The 27,397-nt window shown below is 46.3% G+C and overlaps 1 protein-coding gene across 1 annotated transcript in view; it reads right to left on the minus strand.

Moving 5' to 3' along the window:
• Window positions 1-27,397, minus strand: part of CACNA1I (calcium voltage-gated channel subunit alpha1 I) — a 2,078,868-nt gene that overhangs the window by 1,502,090 nt on the left and 549,381 nt on the right.

The following is a 27,397-nucleotide window of genomic DNA, read 5'->3' on the forward strand; positions in this document are numbered from 1 at the left end:
TCTATAGTCAGCTGTAGAAATCAAATTGGCTTCGAGTACAATCGGAGGTCAAGTTTCGGCCCTATCAGTATTCTTTCAGAAGCAACCATTTGAACCTATTAACCACTTAAGCCCCGGACCATATTGCTGCCCAAAGACCCAAGGGGTTTTTACAGTTCGGGACTGCGTCGCTTTAACAGACAATTGCGCGGTCGTGCGACGTGGCTCCCAAACAAAATTGGCGTCCTTTTTTCCCCACAAATAGAGCTTTCTTTTGGTGGTATTTGATCATCTCTGCGGTTTTAATTTTTTGCGCTATAAACAAAAATAGAGCGACAATTTTGAAAAAAATGCAATATTTTTTACTTTTTGCTGTAATAAATATCCCCCAAAAACATATATACATTTTTTTTTCCTCAGTTTAGGCCGATACGTATTCTTCTACCTATTTTTGGTAAAGAAAATCGCAATATTCGTTTATCGGTTGGTTTGCGCAAAATTTATAGCGTTTACAAAATAGGGGATAGTTTTTTTGCATTTTTATTTTTTTTATTTTTTTTTACTACTAATGGCGGCGATCAGCGATTTTTTTCGTGACTGCGACATTATGGTGGGCACTTCGGACAATTTTGACACATTTTTGGGACCATTGTCATTTTCACAGCAAAAAATGCATTTAAATTGCATTGTTTATTGTGAAAATGACAGTTGCAGTTTGGGAGTTAAACACAGGGGGCGCTGTAACATTTAGGGATCACTGTATGTGTGTTTACTAGTGTAGGGGGGTGTGGCTGTAGGACTGACACCATCGATCGAGTCTTCCCTATAAAAGGGATCACTCGATCGATGCGCCGCCACAGTGAAGCACGGGGAAGCCGTGTTTACACATGGCTCTCCCCGTTCTTCAGCTCCGGGGAGCGATCGCGACGGAGCGGCTAAAAACAAATAGCCGCGCCGTCGTCCCGGAATCGCTCCCCGAGCGGACCCGATCTCCGCATGTACCGGGGGGGGTCCCGATAGGACCCCCCACCCAAGTCTAGCAGAGGACATACAGGTACGTACATGTGCCTGTCCGTGCCATTCTGCTGACGTATATGTACATGAGGAGGTCGGGAAGTGGTTAAGGAAATTCCATTAGACTTGCTGTCATGCAAGCTAGCCTTCCTGATGGCTATCACCTCAGCTAGAAGGGTGTCGGAGTTGGCGGCCCTTTCATGCAGGGAACCGTACTTGATCCTTCACCACGACAGAGTGGTGTTACGACCTGTTCCATCCTTTTTGCCAAAGGTGGTGTCGGCCTTTCATTATTTTACCTTCTTTTTTCTCTCAGCCTCATTTGGTGGAAGAGAGACGACTGCATTCTCTGGACGTTGTCTGGGCAGTCAAGTTTTATTTGTCTAGATCTGCGGAGATCTGAGGATCAGACTCTTTTTGTTTTACCAAAAGGACCCAAGAAAGGGCAGGCAGCTTCCAAGGCTTCCATTGCTAATTGGGTCCGTCAATTGATCTTTCAGGCCTACGGTCTGAAACATAAAGCTCCTCCCTTTAGGGTGAGAGCTCATTCTACCAGGGGTGTAGGAACCTCCTGGGCTTTTCACCATCAGGTATTTGTGGCTCAGATTTGTAAGGCTGCTATCTGGTCTTCAGGGCATGTGTTCACAAAATGTTATCAAGTGGATGTTCGAGCAGCCGAGGATTCGGCTTTCGGTCGCAGTGTATTGCAGGTGCCGTATCAGTTCTGATGTCTATTGCTTGGCAAGATAGCTCCCTTCCCTTAAGGCTAGCCTGAATCGGTGTCCCATGATGTATGAAAAAGAAAATAGTATTTTTTTGTCATACTTACCTGTAAAATCCTTTTCTTGATCATACATCACGGGACACAGAGCCTTAATTACTTAATGGGTTATGTAGTCACCACAGGTTAAAATCGAGTTCCTCCCCTATATTACCCCTCCCAAATGGAGAATATCTCAGTTTTTTCGCCAGTGTTAAGGTGGTTGGTCACATTCAACATGTGCTAAAAAGAAAAATGCTCTTTTGATGGTCTGGCTGTGGAGACCTAGGAGCTATAACCAGATCCATTCCTCAGGCTGATATCAAAGGCCTAAGATGGTTGGTACCCGGGCTTCGTGTTGAGAAGAAAAGAGGTTTGCTCTTTGACTTGGTGTACTAATACATACATGGCACAAAAAGTTTCTGGCAGGGTCTTCTACAGGTCCAGGTATGAGGTTTTCTCTAATAAAACCCTATGTAAACCTGAAGGTTGGCACAACTTGCCCGCCGTGATGGGTGAAAGCTGGAACTACTTTGGTAGCTTTCCTGCAGCGTAGATCAGGTAAGAGATAGATATTTTTTTTTTATATTTATGTATTATCTTCCTGGAGTAGGATGTCTTTCCTGGTTTTCACCACTGGAGGGAGTAAGTGCAACTTGGTGTTTTCTTACATAGCCTTCCAGGATATAAATGCTCAGTGAAGTCGGTCATAATAACACCACTCACCTCCTTCCGCTGCAGGCTCTGCCAGGATATGCATGCAGGGGTCCTCAGATGCCCCCTGGTAACTCTCCCCGCTTCCTCGTCTCCTAGGGGCCGCCATGCCAAACGATCGTTCGCACCAGAAACAATCGTTTGTGCGCCGGAAGCGATCGTTTGTGGAAATGATCATTCGCGCCAGAAACGATCGTTTCTGATAGGTGGAGACATGGATAGGGGGAGGGCCCAAAGTGGTTGCAGTGTCCGTGCACAATGCAGGACACCTGTGTGCAGGTGCCAAGAGGCTGGTTCAAAAGCCCAGCACGCCAGAGCCTTCTGTAAGCAGCATGAACACAGAGCTGTGGGCTGTAAGCATCCCTGTGGATTGAACCAGGCAAACCTAAGACTCCTACTCTGCATCAGATTGTGCAGTGAGCTGATATGTTTTGTGTATTGTAAGACACTAGCACAACAGTGATTGCATTTATATATTGTGGATAGTACCTTTGCTTTGCAGTAAGGACTATGGGGCTGATTTACCAAGCCTTTACTCCATGACTTTAATCTAATGTGCTCAGTGCGCCCAGGAGAGGGCGCATGGTGCGTCTGATAGACCTGGCGCTCGGCACATTGAACTGTTAATATCGGGGATTCGGGCGGGAGTTTATTAGGGGAGGGAGGGGGGTGATGCAGGGGAAGTGAAGTGACATGTGTTTGAAAGTGTTTGGCGGGCCGAATTGAAAGTGAAAGTGTTTTTTGAAAACAGATCCCCGTACGCTTACACAGTGCGCCTGAACCTCGGGAGGTTCATTTGCATACTGGGCATGCGTAGAGAGAAATTTCAGAGCTTCCCGTGATTGCGCTGCGTGACGCGGCGCACAGGAATCTCCGACCTGTTTTCAGCCTGCGCTGACCATGAAGGGGAACTCCGCGCCAAATTTCAAACTTGAAATCGACGCGGGTCCCCCTTCAGGGGTACATTAGGCTCATAGGCTTGGTCCGGAACGTGAGGGGTTAAACCCGCGCCGAAAATCGGCGCAGGGTTCCCCCCCAGATCCAAACCAAGCCCTCATCCCAAGCACGCAGTCTGGCCCGGACAGGAATGGGGGTGGGGATGTGCGAGGTCCCCCCCCTTCCTGAGCCGTACCAGACCGCATGCCCTCAACATGGGGGAGTGTGTGCTGTGGGGGGGGGCACTGCCCCCCCACCCCACAGCACTCTTGTCCCCATGTCGATAGGGACAAGAGCCTCTTCCCGACAACCCTTGCCATTGGTTGTCGGGGTATGCGGGCCGGGACTAATCGGAATCTGCGAGCCCCCTTTAATAAGGGGGCCCCCAGATGCCGCCCCCCCACCCTATGTGAATGAGTATGGGGTACATTGTACCTCTACCCATTCACCTGGGGGAAAAGTGTAAAGTAAAATAAAACACCACACAGAATAAAATAATTTATTAATCAGCTCCGAGCCGCCCCCTTTCTTCTTTAGCTTTTTCACAAGGGGGGGTTTCTTCTTTCCCGATCTTCCGCCGGGACCCTGGGCTTCGGTGATTTCTGCCGGGGGAGGGCGCCATCCCCCGTTCCTCTCCGGAGCCTTCCGCCGGGGGCCCCCACCCCATTTAAGCTCTTTTACATTAAGGGGGCAACCGGACTTCGGCGAGTTCTGCCGGGGGATGGCGCCTATCCCCCGGTCTTTCCGGTGCCTTCCGCCAGGGTTCCGGTCTTGTTCCTCATCTTATGCCGGGGGTGCGCCAACTCCCCGGTCTTTTCTCTGCTCCCTCTTCTGCCTGGCTCCCCCGCGGAGCCAGGGCTTTCTTTCCGCTTCTTTCTTCTCTGTTCCCTCTTCTGCCTGTCTCTTCCGGGAGCACAGGGCTTGTCTGCGCTGTCTTCTTCCTTCTCTTCCATTGGATGTTGACAAGACGAGGTTCCGCGCTGACATGCAGTGTGAGCGGCGGGCATCGAGTTATATAGGGCAATGCCACCATGTGACCTCAACCCATGTGACATCACATTCCCTGGGCATGATGGGAATGTGATGTCACATGGGTTGAGGTCACATGGTGGCATTGCCCTATATAAGTCAATGCCCATCGCTCACACGGCACTCCAGCGCCAAACCTCGTCGTGTCAACATCGAATGGAAGAGAAGGGAGAAGACAAGCCCTGGGCTCCCGGAGGAGCCAGGCAGAAGCGGAAGGCACCGCAGAAGCCCGCGGGTGTCGCCCCCCGGCGGAAAACATCGTAGAAGCCCGGAACCCTCCCCCATAGGCAACAAGGAGCCTCATGGTGAAGGGGGTCCCGGCGAAAGACGGCGCTGAAGACGGGGGGGCAGGTGCACCCCCCCGCAGAAACCAACGAAGCCCAGGACCCTCCCCCATAGGCAACAAGGAGCCTCATGGTGAAGTGGGTCCCGGCGAAGGACGGCGCTGAAGACAGGGGGGGCAGGTGCACCCCCCCGCAGAAACCGACGAAGCCCGGGACCCTCCCCCATAGGCAACAAGGAGCCTCATGGTGAAGGGGGTCCCGGCGAAAGACGGCGCTGAAGACAGGGGGCAAGGGCAAGTGCACCCCCCCGCAGAAACCGACGAAGCCCGGGACCCTCCCCCATAGGCAACAAGGAGCCTCATGGTGAAGGGGGTGCCGGCGAAAGACGGCGCAGAAGACGGGGGGGTAGGTGAACCCCCTGCAGAAATCGACGAAGCCCGGAGCCCTCCCCCATAGGCAGGAGCCTCATGGTGAAGGGGGTCCCGGCAGAAAACAGCCGGGGAGGCTACAGCACCCCCCCCCCCCGGCAGAAATCGACGAAGCCCGGAGGCCTCCCCCATAGGAAGGAGCCTCATGGTGAAGGGGGTCCCGGCAGAAAACAGCCGGGGGGGGCTACAGCACCCCCGTCCCGGCAGAAATCGACGAAGCCCAGATCCCTCCCCCATAGGCAGGAGCCTCATGGTGAAGGGGGTCCCGGCAGAAGACGGCGAAGCCCGGGGCCTAATGGGGTGGTGGTGGGGGGCCCCGGCAGAAGACCCCCAGCTGATTAATAAATTAATTTACTAATGTGTGTGGTGTTTTATTTATTTACATTTTTTTCCCCAGGTGAATGGGTAGGGGTACAATGTACCCCATACTCATTCACATAGGGTGGGGGGCCGGAATCTGGGGGCCACCTTATTAAAGGGGGCTCGCAGATTCTGATAAGCCCCCTGCCCGCATACCCCGACAACCAACGGCCAGGGTTGTCGGGAAGAGGCTCTTGTCCCTATCGACATGGGGACAAGAGTGCTGTGGGGTGGGGGGGCAGTGCCCCCCTCCCCCACAGCACACACTACCCCATGTTGAGGGCATGTGGTCTGGTACGGCTCAGGAGGGGGGGGGGGCGCTCGCTCATCCCCGCCCCCATTCCTGTCCGGTCAGACTGCGTGCCTGGGATAAGAGCTTGGTTTGGATCTTGGGGGGGGGACCCCACGCTGGTTTTTGGCGCGGGTTTAACCCCTTATGTTCCAGACCAAGCCTAAGAGCCTGGTATGCACCTGGAGGGGAACCCCCTTTTTTTTTGGTCTGGAGTTCCCCTTCATGAACAGCGATCTGTCATTTACCCATGTCAGTCCCACCCCCCCTTCAGTTAGAACACACCCAGGGAACATATTTAACCCCTCCCTCGCACCTAGTGTTAACCCCTTCCCTGCTAGTGGCATTTTTATAGTAAGCAATGCATTTTTATAGCACTGATCGCTAGAAAAATGCCAATGGTTACAAAAAAGTGTCCGATGTGTCCGCCATAATGTCGTAGTACCGATAAAAATCGCTGATCGCCGCAATAACTAGTTAAAAAAATAAATAACCAAAATGCCATTTTTTGTAGACGCTGTAACTTTTGCCAAAACCAATCAATAAACGCTATTTGCGAGTTTTTGGAACCAAAAAGATGTAGAATATGTATCGGCCTAAACTGAGGGATTTTTATATTTTTTAGAATATATATTTTTGGGGATATTTATTATAGCAAAAAGTCACAATTATTCTTTTTTTATTTTTTATTGTCGCTCTATTTTTGGTTATAGCAGGAAAAAGTGAAGGGATGGTGGCGCTGCTTTTACTTAGTAATGAGTTCCACAAGGTGTCCTATGATAATGTGAAATACTTGTAGGGGAGCTTCAATTGATAGGAGAGACCAATAGAGATGGGTCTCCTAAACCTACACACTGTTGCGTCCCAAGTGTGCAGGTGCTGCCCTCTATTATTGCTTGTGATAAACACTGGTGACCCAATAGTGTATTGGTTCCTCCGGTGAAAAAATGTGTCCGATTGAGATGAGAAGACAACTGATGGGTTGAATTTCTATTTTGATGATATCCTGTGTAAACCTTTCCTGGTTTAAGTGATTACATCAGAGGGGGTTGTGTGAAGTGCTATTATGCAAATGTAATTTATAACCACAAATTATGTGCTGTGTGCAATTAATGCATAAACAGATTCGGGACGAGTCCCAAGTTCTATGAAATAAAATCCAAGGCTATTCCCCAGTATTAAGCGTGTTTAAAAAAGAAAAGTGTTTTTTTGGAATATATAAATACTAAGAGGTGTTGGAGTGTCCTCCAGGACACTGTGCAGGCCAGCAATTATATCCAAGGCCTGTTACCCTTTGATTATATGTGTTCAAAGAAGGAAACGTGTTATAAAAATATATAAATAATAGAAAGTGTTGAGGTGTCCTCCAGGACACTGTGCAGGCCAGTAATGTGACGGCGTCCTCCGGGCCACTATGCAGGTCAGCCCTATGCAAATAAGTGCTAATATATAAGAAAACAAAAGTGATTCAAACAACAAAAAACCTAAGTAGGTTGTGATCCAAAATACTGTGCAGGACAGCAATAGCAAAAATATAAATATAAATAGATGCCGGCCCTTAGTATAGCTCAAAAAGAGTGAAACAATAATAAATGGAGACCTCAAGTAGGGTCAAGAAATAAATGAAATAAAATAAATGTCCCGAGAATCAAAAATACAGAATTGATTACAGCAAACAGACCAAAACAAACAATGTCAAACTTTGCTAAATACCCTCACAGTGTGTAACCACAATATTTAGTAAATGTTCTCTCGGGTATACCAAAGTCTCCGAAAGAAAACCAATCATAGGTTCAGTAATGAAAAAAATATCACTGTGTTAGGCTAGTGGGATGTACATCAAAAAATACAATGTAGTGACTTCAAGTGATGTTTCTTTCCTGATGGATTTTATCGTGACTTTTGTGCTCCTCCTCCTGGGTCCCCACTCACCAGATGTTGGCACCCCGAGGGGCAAAGGGCAATAGGTGGTGGTACCTCGGTTGGTGCTGCTGTGCTGGCTTGCATCCAAATCCACAGGGGATATCTTTCTCACCGGGGGGGGGGGGGGATCCAATCAGCTCCCAGGTGTCCAGTATAGGTAACACTCAATGTAAAAAGAAAAAAAGGAATCCACATAGTGTGACACTGTGTTTTTAGGAAAAAAAAGACCGATCGTCTTTATTAAAAATATATATATAATTAAAAAATGTTGTGGGACAATCCCACTGCAAGCCCCAGGTGCAACTGGGAAAAAAGTATTCAAAGGGAATTGTACTAGGTACTAAAAACGATTTTCAAAAAAACTATTTAAGGAATAAAAAAGAGTTCTGCCACAAAGGCGCAGGTAGCCCTACTAGCCGTCTGTGCTCACGAGCTGTGTAGCGGTGCCTGTGCTTCACGGTAACGCCGTGTAGTCAGCAATGGGCGTCCGTGGCTCTCCGTCCAGGCAGATCGCGGCTCGGATGAACAGCGCTAAAGTCAGCTGAGAGGGCGTGCGTGCGTACGTGCTTGCGTCTAGGTCACCTGATGCATTTCGTCGTATGACGTTCTCAAAGGGGATTCAAGCATCAGACGTACGCTGCTATTTTTATGCACGGCATCGAATGTGTCCCGCATGCAATCAGGTGTGAGATGATCTGTTGTTGGCTGTACTATTAGTTCCGACCTAGAAGCCTCCCTCCTATTAACCCTTGGTTGAGTTCAATTGTAAAGAGGGGATTGACACAGCCGGCGCCAGGGATAAAAATTGCTCTCTGTATTTTGTGAGTGTTACTTTAATATCATAAACAGCCAATGAAATTAATACTGAAACAAATTATATATACTTTTGTCCCACTTAAATGGCAAAAAACAATTAGAAACGAATATATATATATATATATATATATATATATATATATATATATATATATATATATATATATATATATATATATATATATATATATATATATATATATATATATATATATATATATATATATATATATATGAAACCAAGGGATTATTTATGAAAAAAATATATATATATATATTGTAATGTTTGGGGGACCAGCTTGATCGCAGGACACAGGCTTCCTAAATCAAAACTGAGGTTTATTAAACTTAAATGGCTTCCAGCAGCAAAAACAAAAGAAATAACAGTCTCACCGACTTGTACAGCTCAGAACTGCTATCGCAGTTCAATAGTCCTTCCAGGTAAGTCCTTCAGTAGCAGGTTTTTAGGCAGGACACTGCCAAGTCCTTTGACAGCTTTTCACAGCTTTTCATAGCTTCCACAGCTTTCCTTGTCCACCATTCACCATGCATTGGACTCTCCTACACTCCTTCACTCTCACCTGCACTTCCTGTCTGCTTTAAACTACTTCCTTAGACAGGTGCGTTAACCCTTTCCGTTCCCTTAAAGGCACCACAGTCCAAACAGAGGGGAAATATAACGTCCTTCCAGGACCCAGCCATGGCGTCCTGTACAATATATATAAATCCTACAGTCTTCCGGGACATGTAGAGGTTTCAAGGATGGTGTGGGAGTAAATACCAAAGTATGAAAACCTATGAATGGTATTTTTAGACAAATTGTGTCCAATGAATCAGCGTCAAACTCCTGACGCTGATTCTGTAGGGACCCATTGTTATAAAGGAATGGGACCTAAGTGATTGTCTGTAGGGGGGGGGCATATTGTGTTATAGTCCACTCTCCTATATGTATAGAGGTCCTGCTCCATGAGCAAAATACTGTTATTCCACAAGAGAGAAACACCCTTATACAAATATATGTTGCCTGACCTAGGCGATCCCCCATGTAGAAGCCAAATATAAATTCCCCTATCTGTATTGGTTATAGGATAGGAGATCCCCAGGTAGGGGGGTGAGCCTGGATTCAAATATTTATGAGACCTTCTCTGAATCTTATTACCTTATATCCCTCATATATATGGGGAGTTGTTTTGTGTGGTACACAGCTTATTGATTCAAAAAGTTTTTTAGAAGTATCCATACATTTATGGGAAATAAGTAATATAATATGTGATAGATGTAAAAATAAAAACAAAATAAAAAATGCATATGTAGTTAAAAAATTAGCATGAAAAATATATATGTACTTGACTTTGCTTCCTGTTCCCATTACATATATATATTGCCTTCTATAGGTAAATCATACTATTTCTCCCTAATCATTGTTGTAAACTTCCTGAGTTGTTTATTAATAAGCTGCCTAACAGCTGTCATACGACCCAGATAGGTCTTGTTCTGGGGTTCAATTTCCCTGTATCTGGGAGTATGATGGAAATTGTTCTGGGGTCCAGTTTCCCTGTATCTGGGGGTATGAGATGAAGGAACATTCAGTTGTAATTCAAATCCTATGCCTTATCCTTTATGTATAGCGGCCTTGTATGTTCCTTGAAGACCCTATTTACAAAAAGAGGGATGGTGTACTCGGGTTTGGATTCTCCAGTTGACTCTGCAAATTCCAATCAGAGAATAGTGTGATTGTCCTAGAAAATTATTACTGGTGGTAGCCATTGGTGATGCATTCTCTCTAGGGCTTTAACTGAAGTAGTCCAGATCTATTTAGGGCATCCAGTTAGGTTCTTGATGTAGGGAGAAACATCTCTTACTTATTATCTTGTATGTATGTACTTATTAATAGTTGGAGATAAAGCAATTGAGATCTATGTCTAGATTAAGGCCTCGGGGGGCTAGAGATCCCATCTTATGTATCCATCGAGTTTCGTTCTGCGACACCTGTACTTGTTTGTTGCCACCTCGCCAGTGGTCTTTGATGATGTCAATCCCAAAGAATGTCATACAGGTTGGGTCTTTGTGATGTTTCTCTGCGAAATGTCTCAATAGGCTATGTTTAGGAAAGCCTTTTCTTATGTTTCTGATATGTTGTCGTATTCTTATACGCAGAGCCCTTGTGGTGCGGCCTATGTACTGCAGATGGCATGGACATTCAATGACGTAGGTCACGTGTGTACTGTTACAGGTGATTAGGTCTTTTATCTGGAATTCCTGGTTATATACGGTGGATTTGAAAGTGGTTTTTCTCCGGGGTTGCGGTCTGTTAGTTCTGCATGGAAGGCAGCGTTGGCACCTATAAAAACCCTTGAGGTCTGGGCATATATTGATATTTTGTGGGGGATCTAGTACATTGTGTACAAGATGTGTCCTTAGGGTTGGTGCTCTACGGTAGATGAACTTGGGACGGGGTGGGAGAATATTAGCTAGTGTCCTGTCCTCTCTCAGAATAGGCCAGTACTTTCTGAAAATCTTCTCCACCTGTTGATATTGATTATTGAATTCAGTGATAAAGGATAGATCCATATTGGGTACTATTTGTTGTTTCTTTTTCTTCAGCAGTGTTTCTCTACCCATAAGTCTGATGCTGTTCTTCAGCTTGGTTAGCAGATCTTCTTTGTAACCTTTTTCAAGGAATCTCTTAATGAGTACTTCTGCTTGTATGTCAAAATCTTCCAATCGTCGACAGTTTCTCCTAACCCTCAACAGTTGTCCTTTGGGGATATTACCTATCCACTGAGGATGGTGGCAACTGGAGGTAGGTATATATCCATTTCTGTCGGTCTTTTTGAACAATGTTTTTGTGCAAAGTTCCCCGTTATCCTTGAAGATCTGTAAATCCAAATAATCAATAGATTGGTTGTGCCATTTTCCTGTAAAGGTTATGCCAAATCTGTTGTTATTAAGTTGCTGTATGAAAGTATTCAGGCTGTCTTCTGTTCCGTCCCAAAGGATGATAAGGTCATCAATATATCTTCTATAGTGTCGTAACTGAGGTATATTCTGCCCGTAGAATACTTTTTTCCCAGTTGCACCTGGGGCTTGCAGTGGGATTGTCCCACAACATTTTTTAATTATATATATTTTTTTAATAAAGACGATCGGTCTTTTTTTCCTAAAAACACAGTGTCACACTATGTGGATTCCTTTTTTCTTTTTACATTGAGTGTTGCCTATACTGGACACCTGGGAGCTGATTGGTTCCCCCCCCCCCCCCGGAGAGGTGAGAAAGATATCCCCTGTGGATTTGGATGCAAGCCAGCACAGCAGCACCAACCGAGGTACCACCACCTATTGCCCTTTGCCCCTCGGGGTGCCAACATCTGGTGAGTGGGGACCCAGGAGGGGGAGCACAAAAGTCACGATAAAATCCATCAGGAAAGAAACATCACTTGAAGTCACTACATTGTATTTTTTGATGTACATCCCACTAGCCTAACACAGTGATATTTTTTTCATTACTGAACCTATGATTGGTTTTCTTTCGGAGACTTTGGTATACCCGAGAGAACATTTACTAAATATTGTGGTTACACGCTGTGAGGGTATTTAGCAAAGTTTGACATCGTTTGTTTTGGTCTGTTTGCTGTAATCAATTCTGTATTTTTGATTCTCGGGACATTTATTTTATTTCATTTATTTCTTGACCCTACTTGAGGTCTCCATTTATTATTGTTTCACTCTTTTTGAGCTATACTAAGGGCCGGCATCTATTTATATTTATATTTTTGCTATTGCTGTCCTGCACAGTATTTTGGATCACAACCTACTTAGGTTTTTTGTTGTTTGAATCACTTTTGTTTTCTTATATATTAGCACTTATTTGCATAGGGCTGACCTGCATAGTGGCCCGGAGGACGCCGTCACATTACTGGATGGCACAGTGTCATGGAGGACACCTCAACACTTTCTATTACTTATATATTTTTATAACACGTTTCCTTCTTTGAACACATATAATCAAAGGGTAACAGGCCTTGGATATAATTGCTGGCCTGCACAGTGTCCTGGAGGACACTCCAACACCTCTTAGTATTTATATATTCCAAAAAAAAACACTTTTCTTTTTTAAACACGCTTAATACTGGGGAATAGCCTTGGATTTTATTTCATAGAACTTGGGACTCGTCCCGAATCTGTTTATGCATTAATTGCACACAGCACATAATTTGTGGTTATAAATTACATTTGCATAATAGCACTTCACACAACCCCCTCTGATGTAATCACTTAAACCAGGAAAGGTTTACACAGGATATCATCAAAATAGAAATTCAACCCATCAGTTGTCTTCTCATCTCAATCGGACACATTTTTTCACCGGAGGAACCAATACACTATTGGGTCACCAGTGTTTATCACAAGCAATAATAGAGGGCAGCACCTGCACACTTGGGACGCAACAGTGTGTAGGTTTAGGAGACCCATCTCTATTGGTCTCTCCTATCAATTGAAGCTCCCCTACAAGTATTTCACATTATCATAGGACACCTTGTGGAACTCATTACTAAGTAAAAGCAGCGCCACCATCCCTTCACTTTTTCCTGCTATTTCCAGGTCTCTTTGAGGCCCGTCAGGGAGGCAGCAGCTTACTATTACACACTCCGATCACTGATCGATCTACGTTTTTTATAACAGTGCTAGTAATGAAGCAATTGAAATCACATGAACAAATTGCAGTCTGTAGTTTGGGTGAGCTTGTAAGTGCTTCCACCTGGTATTAACCCAACCAAGCTTCTATGACCATCCAAGTGATTTTCACCTTTTAAAAAGAAAGGATAATTTTTTTCTAAGTGTCTGAGCAGACTCAGTTCATCACACATGTGGGCGGGACTTACGCAAGTCCCGCCCACATATATAAACATCGTTCAAACCACACATGTGAGGTATTGACGCGTGCGTTAGAGCGAGAGAAATACTTTTAGCACTAGACCTTCTTTGTAACTATAAACTGGTAACCTGAAACAAAAAAAAAAGGTCGCCTATGGGGATTTTCAAGTACTGAATTTTGGCCCCATTTCAGGCGTGTTTGCAATAGTAAAGTGTGACATGTAAGGTATCTATTTACTCGGTGTAACATCATCTTTCACATTATCACCAAAAATTGGGCTAACTTTAGTGTTTTGTTAATTTGTAACCACTTGAGCCCCGGACCATATTGCTGGTCAATGACCGGGCCAGTTTTTGTGATTCGGCACGGCGTTGCTTTAACTGACAATTGCGCAGTCGTGAGACGTGGCTCCCAAACAAAATTGGCAACCTTTTTTTTCCCACAAATAGATTATTAAATGTGCGTGTTCACTTATGTCTGTAAGGACAGGGGCATTTTAATTATTATTCTTTAGTTTTGTTACGTAATAATTCACTAAAACCTCCCCTTCAGGCTGGAAAGCATTAATTCAGGAAAAAAAAAAAAAAGCTCTCATGCCATTGCAGCTTTGTTCCTACATGTGTGATGAACTGAGTCTGCTCAGACACTTAGAAAAAAATTATCCTTTCTTTTTAAAAGGTGAAAATCACTTGGATGGTCATAGAAGCTTGGTTGGGTTAATACCAGGTGGAAGCACTTACAAGCTCACCCAAACTACAGACTGCAATTTGTTCATGTGATTTCAATTGCTTCATTACTAGCACTGTTATAAAAAACGTAGATCGATCAGTCCTCAGCTGCCCTCATAGGGGCAGGCAGGCAGAAATGCTGTTGCTAAACACAAATGTGGTTTGTTGCATGTTTTTGTTTTATTTTGTCAATGGTTTTTGTTTATTTTTAAATGATGTTCACTTTGATGTATTTGTCTCTGCGGCCTTATTTTATGAAAAATTTGTGAAGATGTTGCGACGTTAAACCTATGTTTATTTTGATTTTTGAAATGTATTTTTGTTTGTGTGTGTGTTTGTTTGTTTGTCTTTTTTTGCTTTCCTTGTTTTGTTGACCAATAAAAATTACTTAAAATTTTTGAAGTTTGTTTTTTGTTACTTTTTCATGCTACATATTTTGACAGCTGCAGCTGAAATAGATTTGGGCCTAACAAATTATGTGTGACTTTTGTCTAAGCTTCTTTCCTGGTGTGTAATCATGAAATGTTTGCCATGTTTTTTCTCCATGGGCCAGATTCAGGTAGAATCACGCAATATTTGCGTGGGCAAAGAGCAAAGATTTTTCTCTGCGCCCACGCAAATATTTTGAAATGCCCGCGATTCACGGAGCAGTTGCTCCGTAAATTGCGCGGGCGATATGCTAAATAGCCCTGCGTAAGGGCGCCTAATGTAAATGATCCTGCCGGGGGCGGGAATCATTTAAATTAGGCGCGCTCCCGCGCCGAGCGAACTGCGCATGCTCCGTCGGGAAACTTTCCCGACGTGCATTGCGGCAAATGACGTCGCAAGGACGTCATTTGCTTCTAAGTGAACGTGAATGGCGTCCAGCGCCATTCACGGTTCACTTACGTAAACGACGTGAAATTTTAATTTCACGAGCGGGAAGCGCAGCTATACTTTAGCATTGGTTGCGCCTGCTATTAGCAGGAGCAGCCTTATGCTAAAGTCGCCGTACGGAAACTCCGTACCTTGCGTGCGCAGGGCCCGCGCAACTTTTGTGAATCGGTGGTAGTATGCAATTTGCATACTATACGCCGATCACAATGGCCGCGCCCCCTAGCGGCCAACGCAAGAATGCAGCCTGGGATGTGAAGGCATAAGGAGGCTTATGTCTGTCACATTCTAGGCTGCAGTCGGTGTAACGAGGTTCCTGAATCAGGAGCACTCGTTACACCGGAGCAAGTAAGCCCTTGCGCTGCGCAACCTATGGTTGCGCGGGCGCAAGTGCTTCTTGAATCTGGCCCCATGACTTTAAAGACAAAGTGGTAAGTATTTTTTTTTTACTGCAGTGGTCCTCAGCCCTCAAGTACCCCCGACAGGACATGTTTTGTGGATTTCTCTTATCAAGAATTGCTGTCCAGACTGTCTTTTAAAGCACATGTGCAAGATTAAGGAAAACCTGCAAACATGGCCTGTGGGTGGGGGGGGGGGGGGTTGCTATTGGTGGACAGGCTTGAAGTGCTGATTTACAGCACTGTGCTTAAATCTAGCGCAAGGCAATCCTATTCAAATTGTGGGTGTTTGAGGGAAGCCAAGTGAGTGTTAGAACCCCTGCTTGTGTTTTTTTTGGGTTGAGCTTTGTGTCCCTTTTCTTAAAATTGGCTTCACTTCCTGTCACACAGCTGAACAGGAGGTGAGGTTAAAACCCTACCAGTGTCTTTTCTTGGGGACACAGGTCAATCTAACTAGTGTCCCCATTAAGCAAATTGCACTCCAGCACTGCTGTGTACACCCCAAATCATGGGTCTTCAAACTACGGCCCTCCAGTTGTTCAGGAACTACAATTCCCATCATGCCTAGTCATGTCTGTGAATGTCAGTGCATTACAAGGCCTCATGGGATGTGTAGTTCTACAACAGCTGGAGGGCCGTAGTTTGAGGATCCCTGCCCCAAATGATTATTTAGTTTGGGGTTTAGTAAAGGCAAAGCCACTCTGCAAGTACAAGCATAGTTGCTGAAAATCAGAGAGGAAGCACTGATGGTTTTAACATCCAATCCTGTAGAAGCAAAGTTGTTTTGTTTTCTTCCTTGCTTTGCACTTGTAGTGCAAAGTGGATTTGCCTTTAGTAAATGGACCCCAAAGTCCAAGATCCCTAATAATTTGGGGTGTACACAGAAAAATGCTAGAGTGCAATTTACATAATAGGAAACTATTTAGATTGATCTCTGTGTCCCCAAGAAAAGATATTAGTAAGGTTTTACCCTCACTTGCTGTTTGGCTATGTGACAGGAAGTGAATGAATTTGAATTAGAAAGGGTGAAGACACCTCACAAATGTTGTCACTATCAGGGGTGCAGATATCCCCAAAAAATGAGCAGATAATACTTATTTGCAAATTAATAATTTTTTAGTTAACATTGGGTGGTGTTTGTGGGGTGCCCAACACACACATTCATACATATTAGCAACGCTGTATCCTGGCCTATTGGCATGGTTATATTTTCTTAGGCCTCTCAATAAAACTCTATGAAATTTGTGCTTAAACTAGAACCAGGGGTGGACTCATGGGGCCCCCGGGCAATAGAAGATTATGGGGCCCCTCTGGCTTACAGATGGCCACCACGCCAGGAGGCAGTGCAGAGGCAGGGCAGCTAAAATCTTGGGATCTTCACATTAAAAGCATGTCAGTTTCGGACATATCAGGGACAGATCTAAAAAAAACACAGATTTTTACATACTGTCCCTGGTTTTACTGAGCCTGGCAACCCTGATGGGGCCCCCTAGTGGCATGGGGCCCTTGGGCAGTGCCCGAGTGACTCAATGGTCAGTCCGCCCCTGACTAGAACTATAATCAACACTTTTTATTTTCTTTAATTTTGGATAGAGTGAGGGAGGGTTATAGGCCCTGCTGTCAGTTTATTTTGTATTATCTGTTTCCAATTGGGGAGATTTGCCTTCACTTCCTGCCCCATAGCCAAACAGGAAGTGAGAGAAAAACTATGCAAATTAAGGGAGTCCAGTAACCCCCTCCCCCCCCAGCACTAGTGTGTGTGTGTGCCCTGAAAATTCCTGGGCGGGTCATACAAAAACAGGGTGTGGCCTTGACAGGAAGGGGTGGGTCATTTTTCTATTAGGAGGTGCAGAAATGTAGTCAGGCCTAGGGCAGTACAAAACCTAAATATACTACTGCATATTAGGGCTTATTTAGACAGGATCCGATTTACAGCATGTTTTTATAGTGTGGGAGGAAACCCACTCAAGCACAGGGAGAGCATGCAAACTCCATGCAGATGGTGTCACGGGCGGGATTCGAACCAGCGACCCTTTTGCTGCTAGGTCAAAGTGCTATACACTACACCACTGTGCTGAACGAACATGATTGCAGCTGAAAGCATGAGATCTTTTTTTTTATTTCCAATACCATGCTTTCCAGCCTTATTGACCCCGCCTCTCTCCATAAAGAGGACCTGTTACACACTAGTCCTATTAAAAGGGATGTTTACATTCCTTGTAATAGGAAGAAAAGTGATCCGAAATCAAAAAAGTGTAAAAAAAGTGCAAGAAGAAAAATATGAGCTAAAAAAAAAAACGCCCCTGATAGCTGATAGCAGCCTCACAGGATGATCCCCTGTCTGGTTTTGCAGCCTCTCCTATGGCAGCTCCTGTATATGTCACTGAGGGCTCTTTAGGTGGCTATGGATGGCCTGGAAGGAAGGATTGCTAATATTGTCGCAACCTTCTTGAGAAATAGCAGAAAACGTGGTAGATCCCCTTCATCTGCTTTGGCTCTCTCATCGGATGAGCCTTCTGAGGGTGAAAAATCCCTCTCAGGAGATGAGGATCATATGCAGTCTGAGGGCTCAGAGGATGGGAGGTTTCCTGTGACTTTTCAGTCGCTAAAGATGCAGGTGCAATATTATGCAGAGATGGTGTGTGCCACTTACAAATTGCCCCCTGATGAAGCTTCTAGGCCCTCTTTTTCCTCTTTGGGATCTCGGAAGTCCCCGCAGGCTGCATGCTACTTTCCAGTTCATCCCTTGCTGGATAAACTGATGTATGATGACTGGGTTCACCCAGACAAACCGTTTTCTCCTCCTAAGCAGTTTTCCCTCCTTTATCCTATGGAGGAAGGTTTCACCAAGAAATGGGGGGTACCTGCTATTGATGCAGCTATTTCTTGTGCAAACAAAAACCTGACCTGTCCTTTAGACAATGCGCAGTGTTTCAAGGATCCAACTGATAAAAAGCTGGAGTCCCTATTAAAAGCCTCCTCTGCCATGGCTGGGGCTGTAGTACAACCTGCTGTTGCAGCCATTGGTGTATGTCAGTTCCTCAAGGAACAAATGAAGCAGATGATTAACCTCCTCCCTACAGAGGAGATTGGGGTTTATGAAGACCTTCCTAAGGCCTTGTGCTTTGCGATTGATGCGATTATGGACTCTGTTCAACAAGCATCTCGCTTGAATCTCCTGCAGGTACACATGCGCAGGTCCCTTTGCTTAAAACATTGGGAGGCCAAGGCTTCCAGCAAGAAATACTTGGCAGTGTTCCCCTTTGGGGGTGAGTGCCTGTTTGGAGATGACCTGGATAAATACATCCAAAAGATTACCTGTGTCAAGCCTACCCTATTGCCGCTTAAAAGAAAGAGTAAGTGTCCCTCATTTAAATGTACTCTTTCTCCAGCCCCTGGAGCCTAAGTCTCTAGGCAGTGGCGACCGCCGCCCCAGTCTAACACTAGGGGAAAAGCCCAGAGCCAAGCCCAAGGGCAAAAACTTGGGGTTCAAAGTCTAAACAGACCCCCAAAACTTCCCTATGAGGATTCCCGCTAGGCCGAGTAGGGGGAAGGCTGCTGCTTTTCGCAAACGCCTGGTGGGACGAGATTCAGGACAAGTGGGTCACCTCCACAGTGTCCTCAGGCTACAAGCTGGAATTCAGAGAACCTCCGCCACCCCGTTTTCTGAGATCAAGAATTACCAAAGATCCAGAAAAAAGAAGGCCTCTACTACTGGCCTTGGAACACCTGTTGTCCCAAGAGGTAATCTTGGAATTAGCCCCAGAGGATCAGGGGTCAGGATTGTATTCAAATCGGTTTACCTTTCCAAAACCAAACAGGGATGTCAGACCTATGCTAGATTTAAAGAGTCTGAATCAGTTTCTGAACATATGCTCCTTCCGCATGGAGTCTGTTCATTCAGTAGTTTCCACCCTTCAGGGAGGAGAATTCCTGGCATCAATAGACATCAAAGATGCATATGTGCATGTGCCAATATTTCCCGCTCACCAAAGATTTCTAAGGTTTGCGGTGGATCAGCGTCACTTTCAGTTTGTGGTCCTTCCTTTCAGGCTGGCTACAGCACCTCGAGTATTCACAAAGATACTGGCCCCGACCCTGGCAAGACTAAGGGCATGAGGCATAGCAGTAACAGCCTACCTGGACGATCTGTTGATCATAGATCAGTCCGGCCCTTGCTTGGACCACTATGAGCACAGCACAGTGGAATATTTAGAGTACCCAAGCTGGAGAAATCTTCCTTGCAGCCTCAAAGAATGCTAGAGTACTTGGGCATGATCATAGACACATCCCTAAGCAAGGTATTCCTTCCCAAGCCAAAAGCAAAAGCCATAGGAGACTTGGTCCGAGTGGTAAAGGCAAAGAGAAGGCCTTCCATCCGTCTTTGCATAAGATTGTTGGGAAAGATGGTAGCCTCATTCGAGGCTGTCCCTTACGCCCAGTTTCACTCAAGACCGTTACAGGGCAGGATTCTGTCAGCTTGGAACAAGGATGTTCAAGCCCTGGATCTTCCTATGGTCTTATCTCCAGGGGTTTGCCAGAGCCTCAATTGGTGGTTGCTCCCCCAAAATCTGTCGGAAGGGAAATCCTTCACTCCAGTTTGCCCTCAAAGTTTGGTCTTGCAGACTGCAAGGCTGGCTGTTTCGGGTTCAATCCGACAATGCTACGGCCGTAGCCTATATCAATCACCAAGGAGGCACCATGAAGTCTGGATGCCCAAAAAGAGGTGAATCACATCTTGGCCTGGGCAGAAAGGCATATTCCTCGCCTATCTGCAGTCTTCATTCCAGGGGTAGAAAATTGGCAGGCGGATTGGCAGGAGAATGGTCTCTACACCCTGACAAATTTCAAATCATATGTCAGAAATGGGGAACCCCAGATGTGGACCTGTTGGCTTCCAGGTTCAACGCAAAACTGGACAGTTTTGTGTCAAGAACAAGAGATCCCTATGCCCTAGGCTCAGATGCCCTGACAATCCCATGGGATCGGTATTCCCTGATTTATGCGTTCCCTCCAGTACCGCTCCTCCCACGATTCCTTCAGAGGGTCAAGAAGGAAGGAAAGTCGGTAATTTTGGTCGCCCCGGCTTGGCCCAGGAGACCCTGGTACGCAGAAGTCGTAATGATGGCAGTAGGAAGACCTTGGATTCTTCCATTATGCCCAGACCTATTATCACAGGGTCCAATATTCCATCCTGCCTTACAAAGTCAAAATTTGACGGTTTGGCTGTTGAGACCCACATTCTGAAGAAACGTGGGCTCTCCGGACCAGTCCTATCCACCCTGGTTAATGCTAGGAAGCCGGCCTCCAGGCTCATCTTCTACAGAATCTGGAAGGCATATGTTTCCTAGTGTGAACCCAGAAAGTGGCATCCTAGGAAGTTTGCCATTATTAGGATTCTTGCCTTTCTTCGGTTGGGCTAAGTAATGAGGTTGGCCTTGAGCACCATCAAGGTCCAAATCTCGGCTTTGTTGGTATTCTTTCAGAAACCGCTTGCTTCTCATTCCCTAGTTAGCGCCTTTGTTCAGGGTGCACTGCGGGTTAAATCCACTGATTAAGTCTCCCGTGTGCCGATGGGATTTGAATTTGGTATTGTCTGTTTTACAGAAGCTACCTTTTGAACCTATACACCAGATTTCTCTGAGTCTGTTGACACAGAAACTATTTTTTCTTGTAGCCATATCCTCGGCTAGAAGGGTATCGGAATTGGCGGATCTTTCGTGTAAAGAACCGTATATGATTATTCATGAAGACAGGGTGGTGCTACAGCCTCACCCAAATTTCTTACCTAAGGTGGTTTCAGGTTTTCATCTGAACCAAGATATAGTCCTACCGTCTTTTTTTCCAAATCCGCAGTCTGCAGAGGAAGAGAGTCTACACTCTCTAGATGTTGTAAGAGCGGTAAGGGTTTATCTGCAAGCTACGGCTCAGATAAGGAAGACTGATTGTCTGTTCATTCTGCCACAAGGCCCAAAAAAGGGCCAGGCAGCGTCAAGATCCACTATTGCAAGGTGGATTCGACAAGTCATTATTAAGGCCTATGATTTAGAAAAAAAGATTTTTCCTTTTCAGGTGAAAGCGCACTCGACTAGAGCAGTTGGTGCTTCATGGGCAGTGCATCACCAGGCCTCCATGGCTCAGATCTGTAAGACTGCCAATTGGTCTTCGGTCCATACATTTACCAAATTCTATCAGGTAGATGTAAGAGGTTACGAGGATGGGGCCTTCGGGCGTAGTGTGCTGCAGGCAGCAGTATAAATCCTCTGGCTCAATAGTGGTCTTATTCTGATCTGTGTCTCCCTCCCCTCTAATTTTAGCATTGCTATGGGACATCTCATTAAGTAATTAAGGCTCTGTGTTCCGTGATGATCAAGAAAATAGGATTTTTTAATACAGCTTACCTGTAAAATCCTTTTCTTGGAAATAAATGACGGAACGGAGAGCCTTAATTACTTAATGGGATGTCACATACCAATGCTAAAATTAGAGATCAGAATAAGACCACTATTGAGCCAGAGGATTTACAGAGCTCCCAACCCGCTTCGGAGATAATGTGGAACATTTATTGCTTTGCTACAAAACTGAGGTACTCTCCATTTGGGAGGGGTTATATAGGGGAGGAACTCAATTTTAATTGGGTTTGCCAGTCTCCAATCACCTGTGGTGACTACATAACCCATTAAGTAATTAAGGCTCTGTGTCGTATTTCCAAGAAAAGGATTTTGCAGGTAAGCTGTATCAAAAAATCCTATTTCATCTGTATCCAAGTACATCATGGGACACAAAGATCCCTCCCCTCTTTTTTGAGGATTCAGTGCTTGCTACAAAACTAAAGTACTTCCTGTATGGGAGGGGATATATAGGGGATCACTTCCTGTCTGAAGACCTTTGGTCTACCAGTGTCCATTCACCTGGAGATCAGGGGCGTTGTTAGGCCCCGGCTTAGGGGGCTGGAGCCCCGAATGGGTCCCCGTAAAGCCCAGAGTCACGGGCATTTAACTCTCCATTGTTGGCTCCGAGCAGCGAGCACTGGGACCGTTCTGATCCCGAGTGCCGATGCGGAGTGTGGCCGAGTCCTGCCGAGTGTGACCGAGTGCCGCCAAGCCGAGTCCTGCCGAGTGCAATAGCAATTTCTGCCTTCTGGAGCCTGCAACGCCTATGATGGACGTCTCACTGGTCCAATGTCGGGACCGCGGTACGTGTGAAGTCCATCATAGGTGCTGCAAGCTCCAGAAGGCGGGAATTACAATACCGCTGCACCACATCACTGAGATCCCTGCTCAAAGCTCGGGCTGGCGCCTCTCAGAGCAATTGGGAGAGATCAGGCCAGCGGAGGTGCGATTGGGAGATAGCAAGGTATTTAAAAGGCAACTAGGTCCAACAGGCAGCAAAGTAAATGCAAATGCTAATGGCAAAGAGACCTCTCACCACACACACACACACACACACACACACACATGCTTGTCTCTGGTGGTCCCCTAAAGGCCAGACGAAATGTTGTGCAATGCACATAGGACTCCCTCCATTGCCAGCATTAGCTAGATTAGAGGCTTTCTCCCCCCTCCCTGGAGTTCTCAGTCCTCACCATAAATCAGGCTCTGCTCTATCTTGTTTTACCATGCGTAGCTCCCTGCGCCAGACTCTCCATCTCCTCTGGGCTCAGCAGTTGTGCCCCCTACCTGCAGTTCTGGACACACAGGACTCTGCCCAAAAAAATAGCACCACAACCACCCCGGAACCCCCCCCATATGTCAGGTAGGTGTATGTATGTCAGGTAGGTGAGTGTAAGTAGGTCAGGTAGGTGAGGTCAGTGTATATATGTCAGGTAGGTGAGTGTATGTAGGTCAGGTAGGTAAGGGTAGTGTATGTAGGTCAGGTAGGTGAGTGTATGTAGGTCAGTGTATGTCAGGGAGGTGTATGTAGGTCAGTGTATGTATGTCAGGTAGGTCAGTGTATGTCAGGTAGGTGTATATATGTCAGGTAGTCAGTGTATGTATGTCAGGTAGGTGTATGTAGGTCAGGTACAGTACGTGTATGTAGGTCAGGTAGTCAGTGTATGTATGTCAGGTAGGTGTATGTAGGTCAGGTAGTCAGTGTATGTATGTCAGGTAGGTATATGTAGGTCAGATAGTCAGTATGTATGTCAGGTAGGTGTATGCAGGTCAGGTAGTCAGTGTATGTATGTCAGTGTATGTCAGGTAGGTGTATGTATGTCAGGTAGTCAGTGTATGTATATCAGGTAGGTGTATGCAGGTCAGGTAGTCAGTGTATGTATGTCAGGTAGGTGTATGCAGGTCAGGTAGTCAGTATATGTGTATGTATGTCAGTGTATGTCAGGTAGGTGTATGTATGCAAGGTAGTCAGTGTAATGGTCAGTGTGTCAAGTAGGTGAGTTTAGTGTTCAAAATTGATGGGCAATGGTAAGCCAGGCAGCAACCATCTAGTGAGCTTGGAGTCTCCTACCACCAATACCTTCCTAACCTTATGTAACAAGCGCTGCCGCGCTACTTCTCCTCTCTCTGTGTGGGCGCTTCAGCGCCATACTGTGTTCCACGGTGGAGCGCATACGGCGCTTGTGCGATGACGTCATCGCCCGGCGCTGTGATGCGTTCCAGCGTGGAAGTGCGTCTTATACGGCGCTCTATTGCAAACTTGACGGCAATGCGTTACACCTGATCTCTTGCCTATAAAGGCCTTCATAGGAGATACAGGTGTTGTTCTATTATTGCCAGCCATATCTAAGTCGTGGCGCAGCAGTAGTGAGAGCTATAGCTTGTTAGCAATGCGGCTCTGTTACACCAGCCGTTCCTCCAGCTCCCTATGCTGCAACACCGATCCCGGAAACCACTACTCCTTTTGCTGCTGATGTCTTCTCTGCAACACAGTCCTCTGCAAAACTACAGGGCATTTGGCAACCATCCTCCTTCATGAGACCTTATCAACCATCTTTAGAAGCTACAAACGGATAAGTAAACTTTGCTACAATTCGTCCTATAGAAGATCTACTACTAGTGTTTCAACTGTTACCAAAGTGTTACTACAAATGCCGTATGCATGGGTGTAGGAACCCTTACAAATCTGGGGGGACAGCATTTTTACTCGCATTTTGATGGGCACAGTGGCTGCAGTTTGATGGGCACAGTGGCTGCGTTTGGACGGGCACAGTGGCTGCGTTTGGACGGGCACAGTGGCTGCGTTGGACGGGCACAGTGGCTGCATTCGATGGGCACAGTGGCTGCATTCGATGGGCACAGTGGTTGCGTTTGGACGGGCACAGTGGCTGCGTTTGATGGGCACAGTGGCTGTGTTTGTATGGGCACAGTGGCTGCAGTTTGATGGGCACAGTGGTTGCGTTTGGACGGGCACAGTGGTTGCGTTTGGACAGGCACAGTGGCTGCGTTTGACGGGCACAGTGGCTGCGTTTGACGGGCACAGTGGCTGCATTTTGACGGGCACAGTGGCTGCATTTTGATGGGCACAGTGGCTGCGTTTGGACGGGCACAGTGGCTGCGTTTGACGGGCACAGTGGCTGCGTTTGACGGGCACAGTGGCTGCATTTTTATGGGCACAGTGGCTGCAGTTTGGATGGGCACAGTGGCTGCGTTTGGACCGGCACAGTGGCTGCGTTTGGACCGCCACAGTGGCTGCGTTTGGACCGCCACAGTGGCTGCGTTTGGACCGCCACAGTGGCTGCGTTTGGACCGCCACAGTGGCTGCGTTTGGACCGCCACAGTGGCTGGATTTTGATGGGCACAGTGGTTGCATTTAATGGCAAACAGTAAATTAATTACTTACAGACAGGGTGCAGTGCAGCCAGCCAGGTCAGGTGCAGTCAGCACTCAGCAAGACAGGCACTGCTGCAGGCAGATGGCACTCAGTCAGACTGTCAGACCAGGCCGAAGGAAGGTAAGCTCAATCAGGCGGCAGCTCAGGCTCAGCTGTAAAATGCTCCGCTCGCTCCTCTCCCTCTTAGCCACGCTGTCTGAAGATGGCAGAGGTGGGTGGAGCCGAGCGGAGCCAACTCTTCAGCTGCAGAGGCGGCGCGCTGTGGATGCTGGGGCGGCTGCGGGCGGGCTCAGTAGTCTGACGTCACATCCCGCTGGCTCGGCTCGTCGCAGATTGCTAAGGGTTGATGCTAATTTCTGGCATCACCCTTAGTAACCTAATACATCCCTGCATGCTACAGTGATATTATGATTATTATTATTATACAGGATTTATATAGCGCCAACAGTTTGCGCAGCGCTTTACAACATCAGGGAAGACAGTACAGTTACAATACAATTCAATACAGGAGGGATCAAAGGGCCCTGCTCGTTAGAGCTTACAGTCTAGAGGGAGGGTCAAGTGGAACAAAGGGTAGTAGATGTGGGGGGTGATCAGATGGACAAAATTAAAGTACAGTTGTTAAGTGTGGGTAGGATAGGCTTCTCTGAAGAGGAGGGTTTTCAGGGATCCTCTAAAAGCTAATAGAGAAGGAGATAGACGGACAGATTGGGGTAAGGAGTTCCATAGGCTTGGAGAGGCTCTGGAAAAGTCCTGGAGATGAGCATGAGAGGAGGTGATGAGAGAGCTAGAGAGCAGGAGGTCTTGAGAAGAACGAAGAGAACGATTAGGTTGGTATTTAGAGACTAGGTCAGTAATGTAGCTGGGGGCAGAGTTGTGGATGGCTTTGTAGGTAGTAGTTAGTATTTTGAATTTAATTTGTTGGGCGAGCGGAAGCCAGTGGAGGGATTGACAGAGAGGAGCAGCAGAGACAAAGCGGTTGGTAAGGTGGATGAGTCTGGCAGCAGCATTCATGATGGACTGAAGGGGGGATAGAGTATGCAGCGGTAAGCCAATGAGAAGGGATTTGCAGTAATCGAGGCGAGAGATGACCAGGGAGTGAATTAGGAGCTTTGTTGTGTCATTGGTTAGAAAGGGGCGTATTTTGGAGATGTTGCGGAGGTTGAGACGGCAAGATTTGGACAGTGATTGGACGTGGGGCTTGAAGGAGAGTTCAGAGTCCAGGACTACTCCTAGGACCTTGGCATGTGGGGATGGGCTTATGGTTGTGCTATCAATTTTGACAGAGAGATCAGGGGTGATATCATGTAGTGAACCTCCAAACTCCTGTTGCTAGGAGCGACGCCTGGGGTTCCCTACTGGTATCACGTGCATGAAGAGGTGTATTGGAAATAATCCTGCTGGGTAATGTCCAAACTCCTTTCCAGGTTGTTGATTCTGCACAGTGTTGCCACCTTGTTTTCTAGATCCAGGATCTGAGCTTCCAGAGAAACAACTAGCTGACATCTCGCACAGCAGTATTTTGGATTAATTGGCTCGTCAAGGAACGCATACATGGAACTTGGAAGTGCAGTCACTGTAGATCTGAGGAGGACATGCAAGGAAATTAAAAAAACAGTATTTTTGCTTGTACATGATTGGATGATAAAATCAGCAAAGCTTCCCCTCATTTAAGATCTTCCCCTCAGATCTAAAGTGACTGCACTTCCAAGTGCACTTTTAGTGCAAAGTGGATTTGCCTTTAGTAAATCAACCCCAATGTTCTATATTTCACATTCTGACTTTATATATGAATGTTTAAGTTATCTATGAAATCACGCATTTTTTTTAACAGAATTTTATTGGTCAACAGCAGGGGTCTCCAAACTTTCGAAGCAAAGGGCCAGTTTACCGTCCTTCAGGCTTTAGGGGAGCCGGACTGCGCCCAGTGAGAAGAAAAAATTCCCCAGCATCAGTGCCCCATCATTGGTTTTAATGAGAGAAATAGTGAGCCATTCTTGATATCAATTAGGAGAGTAGTACTCCATTGACAGTGTCAGTAGCAGTCAAGGCAATGGTGCCCCATCATTGGTGTCAGTTGGTGAAATATTGCCCCAAGGGCCAGATAAAGGCAAGGAAAGGGCCACATCCGGCCCCCGGGCCACAGCTTGGAGACCACTGGTCAACAGTATTGGAAATAGTGCAGCAAAGCTGCAGACCTTTGA

Source organism: Rana temporaria, chromosome 7, assembly GCF_905171775.1.
Source record: "Rana temporaria chromosome 7, aRanTem1.1, whole genome shotgun sequence".
Lineage (NCBI taxonomy): Eukaryota > Metazoa > Chordata > Amphibia > Anura > Ranidae > Rana > Rana temporaria.